The following is a 10,611-nucleotide window of genomic DNA, read 5'->3' as shown; positions in this document are numbered from 1 at the left end:
AAGAAGCCACAAATTTACCTCTTAGTGAAAGACAACACCTAGTTAATAGCTTTACTGCATCCTCCTGCTGATTTCACTCAGAGTTGTAAAGGAGCATAATAACTTGGCACTTCCTGCTGCACGTCCTCACAGACTTGCAGGATAAAGCCTGTGTCTGGGATGGATGCTGACCTGGATAAGTGAAAGAAGCTGAGCTACCAGATCCATTCACTTAGTGCCCGGGGGCTGCATATTTGGTCAGTGGGGCCTGACTTCTGTCCAAAGAATATGTAAGATTGAAAGGAGAGAAATAAAACAACATATACCTGCTAACCAAAGTGTCCAGTGAAAACACTCCCATCTTCTGCAAGGCTGAGATCATTAGTGAAAATAAAATGTCTGGACTGAACTATGCAAGTCTTTTTATTATTTATCCTTTACTAGTAAAATTCTGGTAATTTCCCAATAGCACAAAATATTGAATTCAGTGTAATACTTTTGAAAAATGTTGACTGAGAGTTTGACTTCATAACCTGAGAAAATGCAAGGCAAGTATCAGCAAAAGAATCTTGTCTCTGATAATTGTTTCAATTTCCCACACAGTTCTTGTGCACTAACAGAGAGGTTATCTCTATACAATTCATAGAGAGAGTCAATCTTACAGGTAAAGAGTCAGTATTTGATGCAGAAAGACAAAATAATAATAATTTTAAAAGTTTCTTCTGCTTACTTGTGGTTTTTGTGTCTGATCTATCTTTAACGAGTTTTCAGTTTACTGCTTACGAAGAGATAACACAGGTTTTATCTGGAGCTTTAATTTTTGCTTGCAGTTACATTGACTTCACTGGAACTACCCCTGTTCCCCCAGCTGAGTATGTCACTACTTGAAGCTCTAGGAGGAAGGACATTACATTTTTCAGCTGAAAAAGTAGACCCAAGTCTTTCAGTCCTGGGCTCTGAGCCAAACTGCATAACTTTAGCCTTTCCCACATTCAGCATCTACTTGCATTGCAATAGCAAAGCCTGGAAACTGTCAAAAACCCCTCTGGAGGTGGATCTGGTCCTTGTCTATAGCTGCATTACTGACACATATATCAGTGCTTTCGCTATACTTAGAGTCAAATGGCTTTAAAGACTGTGGAAGCTTGTATATACATCTTTTAACAAAAGAATAACAGATGCCCTTACAGTCAGTAATATGGGAGTTGGAGTACTGTATCTGTGTCACCCTTAGCTGCAGGTCTTTCGAAAATTGGTCTGAAGGAAAGGGCTGTTTTTTTCAGGACACGTATATGTTTTGTAAATAAAGAACGTCAGTGAAGTTAAAATTCACTGTCTTCACAAGCTGAAAACACACTGCCTATAGATGGGTTCAGAGAGATTGGCCTCAGATGCTGCTCAGGGCCATTTGTCAGCCTGCAATGAGTTCTCCTGCTGTTGATCATGTGGAGGGTGCAGAGTAATTGTGTTTTCTGTGGCAAGTAAGGGCAGAATTTTTCGTTGAGGGAGGAATGGCCACTCATTATTAAAGTGAGTGAGTATCCCTTTCAGAGTGAAATCCCAAGCTTTTCAAAGTCCGTGAGAATTTTGCCATTGGCGTTATTGTAGCCTGTGTCATCCCTGAAGTTCCTAAGCCATGTGCATGCCTGCTGAAACCACAATAAACAAGGCAGGCTTGCCTTCTTCCATTCTATGGGTCTTTGGGAAGATACCTGCTGGATGATAAGGATTCAGATCATTTATGAAGGTCAGAATTGCTGCACATATATTTATCATTCAGTGTAATTAGTGTTCTTTATGAAAGCACATTTTGGGATTGATGCTTTGTGGCCTCAACACCTAATAGTCTTGCCAGCATATATTTGCATCTGTCTCATATATACATGGATTGCTACCAAGCCCACATGGAAACACAGGAAATACCAGTACTCAGAAGGCACCTACAAGTAAAATCTGTGTCCAGAGCTTATAGCTTGTTTGATGTTAACTGGCAGGAGAGAGTCACTGCCGCAGCAATGCCACAGTACTGCTGGTCTCCAGTTCCTCACAGCCCTGTCCTACCTGGCCATGGGCTCTACCAAGCCAGGCCCACCCAGCTTCTGAAGTCCTTCCTCTACCTTCATTCACCCTTACCTGACCGTATTCACACAGAAATGACAGATCTTTTAATCAGGTAAGCAGGGATGCTAAAAGAATGACAGCATGTACTACTTACTGTCATTTGATTTCAGTGGAAGTCTGCTTGAGGGAATGCTTCTATTCATGCTGTGCAGATGGGGAATTGAGGCATAGATTATAAGTGCTGTCCAAACTCACACAGCATGTTTGTGACTGAGCTGGTAAAAAGACCTGGTTAAATTATCAGGCAGAAATAAATGAAGAAAAAAAAAAAAAGCAGCAACCTTTTTTTTTTTTTCAAATGACACATAGTCAAAAAGGAAATTCATTGTCACAGGGTGTTGTAAAGGCTACAAAGAGGGATCAGACAGCTTCTTGGGAATCGAGAGCATCTATAAAATACAAAAATGTACATTTAACCTCCAGTTTAGTAACTTCCTAAACGGCAGGAAGTTGGGAGCTGGATTTTGTCAGGGAAATGGCTACTTGCTCATACCCTGTTGGCTTCTAGTAGCTATTTTCAGATCTAGGATTCTGTTCTATATGTATGTATATGAATATATATACACTTACAGATGCACATACCTAATATATATATATATATATTCTCTCTCTTTGTCTCTTATAAGATATCTTTGTATGATGTGTTTTGAAAGCCTGCCCAAGGTTAAGAAATTCTTAGTGGTGGGTCATGTGTTTTTCATGCAGAGTTAAATACATTCAAGAGGATCCACACATGGAGCAAAGCAAAGAGGAAGTGTTTCCCCAGCCTACAGGTCACCATTGGCTTGTTTTTGCTAGAATAAGAGATAAGCATGGCTCTGGGTGCTCAGTCCAGCACGGCAGTCTTGGAGGGGGCTGGATGGCCTCCAGCCAGCCTGCAGTTCAGGTGGCAATTACAAGAGCTAGTTCAAGCAAGCACTGATGAGACAAACATCACATTACAAGGTAGCAGTGCTAGATGCAGCTATGGTACTGATATTTTGAAAGTTGTTGGAGGCCTCAAGATAAATATGAGGAGGAGCTCAGTGAAGCTCTCTATAGTCCTTTTGGGTTGGGAAGGAGATCTGCAGCTTTGGATCATCCTGCTATTGACACACAACACATTATGGTAGCCTGAGTACAAGGACTTCTGTCCTTCAAAGCCTCCAAGGTCACTAATACTCTTTCTTGTAACACAAGCACCTAGCTTGCAATTGCCTCCCAGGTGGCAACTTGGAAGAAAACTGTTCAAACTGAGCAGTTTGCCCTGAAGCCCATGGATGTTTATTACTCCAGTGATACTTTGCCATAGAAGATTATAAAACGAGTCAGTGTCCCTTCTGCTCCAGGCACTGGAAGGAAGCTATGACACAGGATGCAAATGAAGGCTGCTTATGAACCAACCTTCCTTCCTTCCTTCCTTCCTTCCTTCCTTCCTTCCTTCCTTCCTTCCTTCCTTCCTTCCTTCCTTCCTTCCTTCCTTCCTTCCTTCCTTCCTTCCTTCCTTCCTTCCTTCCTTCCTTCCTTCCTTCCTTCCTTCCTTCCTTCCTTCCTTCCTTCCTTCCTTCCTTCCTTCCTTCCTTCCTTCCTTCCTTCCTTCCTTCCTTCCTTCCTTCCTTCCTTCCTTCCTTCCTTCCTTCCTTCCTTCCTTCCTTCCTTCCTTCCTTCCTTCCTTCCTTCCTTCCTTCCTTCCTTCCTTCCCTCCTTCCTTCCTTCCCTCCTTCCTTCCTTCCCTCCTTCCTTCCTTCCTTCCTTCCCTCCTTCCTTCCTTCCTTCCTTCCTTCCTTCCTTCCTTCCTTCCTTCCTTCCTTCCTTCCTTCCTTCCTTCCTTCCTTCCTTCCTTCCTTCCTTCCTTCCTTCCTTCCTTCCTTCCTTCCTTCCTTCCTTCCTTCCTTCCTTCCTTCCTTCCTTCCTTCCTTCCTTCCTTCCTTCCTTCCTTCCTTCCTTCCTTCCTTCCTTCCTTCCTTCCTTCCTTCCTTCCTTCCTTTCCTTCCTTCCTTCCTTCCTTCCTTCCTTCCTTCCTTCCTTCCTTCCTTCCTTCCTTCCTTCCTTCCTTCCTTCCTTCCTTCCTTCCTTCCTTCCTTCCTTCCTTCCTTCCTTCCTTCCTTCCTTCCTTCCTTCCTTCCTTCCTTCCTTCCTTCCTTCCTTCCTTCCTTCCTTCCTTCCTTCCCTCCTTCCTTCCTTCCCTCCTTCCTTCCTTCCCTCCTTCCCTCCTTCCTTCCTTCCCTCCTTCCTTCCTTCCTTCCTTCCTTCCTTCCTTCCTTCCTTCCTTCCTTCCTTCCTTCCTTCCTTCCTTCCTTCCTTCCTTCCTTCCTTCCTTCCTTCCTTCCTTCCTTCCTTCCTTCCTTCCTTCCTTCCTTCCTTCCTTCCTTCCTTCCTTCCTTCCTTCCTTGCCTGCATGGCAGGTTTATGTTCCTGAATTATCTGGAACTGGCTATGACCTATAACCTGTGTATATAATGTATCTCATATAGCTTTAATAAGTAAAGCATACTGTGGTGTACTCAAGAGCAGGTATAGACTGTACGTATATCACATATAAAGCATATTACATTATTAATACACATTTAAGCTTAATAAAATGTGCACATGTGCAATGTAATACATCCCATGCCTTCCATGTACACATCAGAGCCACACTTTTTTCACTGCTCCCATTCACCTGGGGAGCCTAGAAATGGGAAGAGAACACTTTTCCAGGTGACCTATTGAACGTGAGCTTTTTGGGAGACCATGACTGCAAAATGTGTCACTAAGCACACTTGTGTGCTCTCCTGTTTCTGTTTTACTTGGTTTAGTTTCTAGAAAAACCTGCACATACTGTAGAGAAAGATGCACTTTAGTGCTGTGAATGTGATATTGACATCTGCAAAGGAAGGAAAATTGCATAAGCGACATGCTTTCCATGAGCCATGTTGCTGTTCAATGAGTGTTTCTTCCTTTGTGTTCTCTGAGTCACTCCATGTCTCACTCTTTAGCTTCCTTCTTTCTGTCTCTCTCTCCCTCTCGCTTTCTCAGGTGGAAAACAGGATGTGGCCCCCTTCCTGTGTCTGTCAAACATTTTGGCTCTTCAGCTAATCTTTGACCGGACCTGCCTGTCCCCCTTTCAGCGAAGCAAGTGATTGGTTTCCAATTAAATCTTCAGGATCCTAGGGCTCAGGAAGAATAACTGCATTTGGGAAAGCTTTATTAACAACTTGAAAGTGAAAGAAAGGTAATAATTGCATTTAAACAATCAACCAAAGCAAAGCTCACCTCTGGGTTTATAAATTCATAGGGAAGTTGTAATTACAAGCGGCCTGTGTTGCTACATTGCATTTGCTTTGAAAACCAGGCTTCCATGCCGCTCCCATTGGATGCATAATTGGGTCCTTACAGGCCTCTTGAATCAAAGTAGTGTTGCAGTAGAAGTTTATTTATCCAGTGCTCATTAAAAGAGAAGCTGAATGGAAAACTCTCACTTTGGGGATAGGATTAGATAGCCCTAGAGTATTCCGCCTCCCATGCCCGTTCAAAGTTTTTTGTTTCTAAATCTGCTCAGCAAGAAAAAGTAAATTGCTAGAAGTGAGATTAGTGAAGAATATTGTCCCAAGGACAATAAGGCTTTATTGCAAGGCTGGTATGAGATCCCTGCTTCAAAAAACTACAAGACCCAGAGGTGTGTGAGCTCTTAATTGCCTACCTCTGATAAACTGGCAGTAAAAAAAAATAATAATAAAAAAATTCCCATTCAGTCATGAATTAGCCTGGATCAAGTCCACTTGCTAATCAGAGTTTAATGAGGATGCTGCTGGTCTTAACATATTCAAAATGTTCAAAACTGCCCTGGCTTCATGTTTGTGCAGTATTTCCTCTCTGCTGTCACTTCTGCACACAAGCCCTCATTAATCTTTAGAGAAGATGATTATGTCTAGGACATGCATGGTAGGGACAACGGAAGAGTATGTACCTCAGAAAGAGTGAAAACATAAGGCTGAGAGTTACTGAGATAATTCATTCCCATATCATCCAAATTGTCTATGCCTCAGCTGCTGGAATAAATACCCTGATTTGCTCGTTGTTAGTCAGAGCCATGCAGCTTGGATATCTAGCAGGATTTCTAATACTGTATCACAGTCAACCTTTGTCTGCCCGTCCTCTCAGGGGAATCCACAGGGTAGCTGTGTTTGCTGTCCCCAGGGTTCAAGAATCACAGGTCACACCACTGGCAATCACAACTGCTGTTTGTTGTTTATGCAACCCCTGGTAAAGACTAGGAGCCATGCAAATGTCACTGCTGTGCCAGAAAGCTCAATGTGTAAAATTAGAAGATGCTTTATCTTTTGTTGGGTATATTGAATATCGTGAGCTAGCCCACTGCAGTAGCTGTGTGGCTGAAAGCAAAGGCCTTTGTGTACCCAGTAGGCTCCAGGGCACTAGCAGGAGCAAGAGGACACTAGCAGGTACTGTTTGATTTCCATTCCTCATTTCCATCCTAATTCTCTAAACTGGATTCTGTAACACCATCAAATTAAGAAAGTATTTGAACAAAGAACAAGAAGTCAAGATTTTGATACCTTACAATTTTGGGCTTGACTTGGGATGTGGGTCTAACCACACAAGGCTATAAAAGCTTTTTCACAAACTTTTTTGGCTATCCAGATTAGTATGTGACATCCATACTCTTTTGAGAAAAAAGGATCACATCTTCTGTTGGACAACATGATTAGGGCTACATGGTTCAGTCAGGGACTGCTGATCAGCAAAGTTGCTACTGAGTGCAAGTTACAGTGGGTCAAGCACATACTGTCTTGTGCTCTGAACTTAGTTTGTTCACAGAATACCCCTCAAAGTCTAGTAAGTCTTACAAACTGCCTGTGAACTCTGTGTACTGCAAAGCATGGCTTACCTACAGCCTGATGTACTTCACCCTGATTTTATACTGTTATTGATTTCAGTAGACCCGTTCTTGGTAAGCAGCAATGTCACTGAAAGGAAAATCATTTGTGGGAGAGAAGTGGCTTTCCAACACCCAGATTTTCTTCAGGATTGTGTAAAAATTACATTAACCAAGCTTTCTGTCTGTCTTTGTGAAACAGCTCTTCAATAAGGCAGGGCAAGTGTTAATTTGCTATCATCTGCCATGAATAATTCTTGTTGCTTTTTTGTTTAGACAAAATACTTTCATGACTTTTGTTTGTGTGTGGCCTCACAAACTGCAACACTGCTATTTGCTTTAGTGGAATTGATATGTTGAGGCAGGATATTATTCATCTAATGTTGGAACTATGTGTAAAGCACAAACCAAGTGCAATCAATCTCAGGCTTTCTCATTCCTAACATTCATGTAGTCTGTTATGTGGCTACAAGATTTCAAGAGTGTTTTTTACAATGGTGTCCCATAGAGAGGTCAATCAACTCTATTTTTATTTTTTTTTTCACTAAAAACTGGAGAAATAATGTCAGTCTTGCAGCAGGAATTTATTACTTAAAGCAGTAATATCTGGTGCTGAGGAAGACAGTGCTCATTTTGACTGTACAAGGGATATTTGAAAAATTAAAACTTGCTCAGTAATTAAAAATTGCCTTAGATAAGCAATTTTTACAGACATTAACATTTTTAATGAAAAGGTACTTTTAATCAGAAGGCTGTTTTCCAAAAATGATCTTCAAATCAGTATTCCATTGTAGTCCCAGAGAAAAAGCCATTGTTTCCAAGGCATACTTGTTCAAGTGTGGTCCAACGCTACATGTAATAGAAATGCAATTTAATGTAATCTGACCCCGCCACAAATAACTTTTCAGAGCTGAAAGGGAACTGAGAAGAGGAAAGGTGGAAGAATTTATACTGTATACATATACATTTGCATATATTTTATGTTTTGAAAAATGAGATTTTCAGAAATACTTTGTAAAACCTGTATAAAACCTGGATCATTCTCTATAAATCTGCTTCTATTCTTGCTCTAAACTTTCAACAGCTTTAATTACTGAGAAGCTGGAATGCCAGCATATTGCTTGAATAGCATGCATAGTTAAACAAATAGCTACAGGAGCATTTTTTGAGGTTTCACATAGTTTATGATTCAATCTTCTAAAAACGACATATAGTTAATGCACCATTTAGAAGCATCAGCTTTCCATCAAGTAAAGTGATCATATTTGATAATTCAACTTTGATATAAAGAAGCCTAGGTAAGCCCTGCCAGTTGTGAAATATTTGGTTTTAAAATGCTGAAATGTTTCATCTGGATGGAAAATTCTTAAATGAAACATTCAGACATTTCCATAATAATTTTTTTGTCATTTTTAAAATGAATTGTTTTGATATTTCTGAATCAGTGTTTTCTTCACTTTTCATTCTGTACATTGTGTTGCCGTTTTGACATTTCGTTTCACTTCAGGTCAAACCCAAATATTAGGATATCCCTGAAGTAAGAAATTCCAATTTTGGACCAGGTCTGCTTCAATAATGAACCACATGTAAAGCTGTACAAGATGCTATTAATCTTAAAGAAACTTTGGTTCAGGTTTGAATTTCAGCTGGGGGTTCAAAACTGTTCTTATTTTATCCAAATTATGAGGAAAAACTTGCCATTGAATGTAAAGTCATTTGGAAGATGTGGAATCCTCTAGTTCCAGACTAATCTGTCAGAACTGAAAATATGTATTTCCAGAAGTTTTAAGGAATAGCCGTAAAATAAGATGTATAAGACAAAATATTCAGGCAGTGCAAGGTCATAATGAAACTCAGGGCTTGTGTTATAGTTAAAACAGGTTAATAGTATTTGTAGAATATCAATGTGTAGTTCAAGGTGTTGCCCAGTTGATTGTTCTCTCTTTCTGCGGATGCCCTTTTCACTTGGAGACACATATATGAGAAAGATATATGTGGACGATGCCATACCATCACTAGAAGCATTGGACCTTACTGCTTTTCTACTTGTGCCAGGATCGAGGAGCAACTTCCACTGGATCCAGCAAACAAGAATCTACATCCCAGAATGGCTTTTTGCATCTGTTCTGGGCATGGAGGCTGCAGTAGTAGCCACCATAGCTGAGTGCTGGCAATGTACTGCTGAAAGTCCTGTCCCAATAGAAAGAGGAACGGCTGCTGTAACTGTTTTGACTGGAACACACTGAGATGTCCAGCAAAGCTGTATATCAAAGCAGCTACTGGGCTGCTGTAGCTATCCGCAGGAGACTGTGGCAGCCTGGAATCTGTGACATGAAAAAGGTAGCCTAAAGAAAGCTTGGACTCCTGGGAGGTGCAGATAGTAATTTAATATCATCCCATTGGCATAGAATAAATGTGAACGAGGGAGAAAAGACACCCACAGTTTACAATACGCTCTGTCATACTGCATGCATTTTGAGTAGGCACAAAAGAACAGTGCAGCAAACGCTTCTAGAAGTTTCCTAAAAGGCAGACTTTCTGCTTAGATAATTTTTCAGGGGTTTGGTATGCAGGAATGAAGCAATATTTTTAAAAGAATATTTCCAAGTCACAAACTTTTTTTTGAAGGAGTTCCCAGCTCCCTCAAGTCTCAGAAGAGTTTGTGTTCATTTCAAGTTTTGGGTGAGACATTTGGGTCAAGTTTCAAGATGGTTTCTCGACCCCTAATTGCTGTTATTAGCTCTCCTAAATCTACTCTTTAGAAAATCCCTTGACTAAGGAGGGCTGGAGTGAGCTAATGAGTATGAGAGGGAGAAGAATGTCCTTGTTTGAATTTTAAATAGTCCAGCTCACTAGCTGGGGACTAATGGAGAATGCCTTTTTTGGAATTGAGAGAGTTCAGGGGCATGTGGGAGCAAGAACAATATTTTTTAGATGTGTCACTTTAAAATTTACCTGTTACTGCTTTGACATAACACCAAATTAATTTTCAAGCTACAGTAAGTACCTTTATCTTCCCCTTAGGCACTTTCAGGGATTATTTGTTTATGTTTTTTAAGAATGAGCTGGGCAGGTTGTTACAAGGTCAGCTTAATTAATTATAACAATCTCTGACGATCCTGGCAACAGGCATCTTTTCTTTTCCAAAGAAAAACAAAGAGCCAGAGAGCATTGTACCTACAGTTCTGTTATGTATTAGACCAATGGAATCTCCACTGATAGTGCTGTTCCAGTTGGACACTATTAGGCTTTTTTCCTTTTTTTCTGGTAAACATATTTTTGGATGCTGTTCCCACTATTGCATGCATCATTCCCACTCTCAGGACTCACCCTGGTTGTTTTACCCAAATGACCTACAGCTGCAGTAGTCTTATCTAGCCCAAAGAAGACATCCAGAGCTTTTTTTTGTGACAGAAATGTATTTCAGTGTTCACCAGCTGAACACAGCTGACAAAAACTACGTGGTGTTTTGGTTTTTTTCTTGGAAAAAGAAAAAAATAAAAGAACATATTTGCAAAGATGTATGTTTCTTCTTTTTGTCTACAGGTTCTACAGGAATTGTGAAAGCTGTTGAACATGGTAATGTACAACATTATGAATACTTCATTAATTTAGAAAACTGTGAACTCATACATTGGACACATCAAAGCTCTGTA

Source organism: Apus apus, chromosome Z (genome assembly GCF_020740795.1).
Source record: "Apus apus isolate bApuApu2 chromosome Z, bApuApu2.pri.cur, whole genome shotgun sequence".
NCBI lineage: Eukaryota > Metazoa > Chordata > Aves > Apodiformes > Apodidae > Apus > Apus apus.
The sequence above is the reverse complement of the archived record's forward strand: the minus strand, read 5'-3'. Positions refer to the sequence as shown.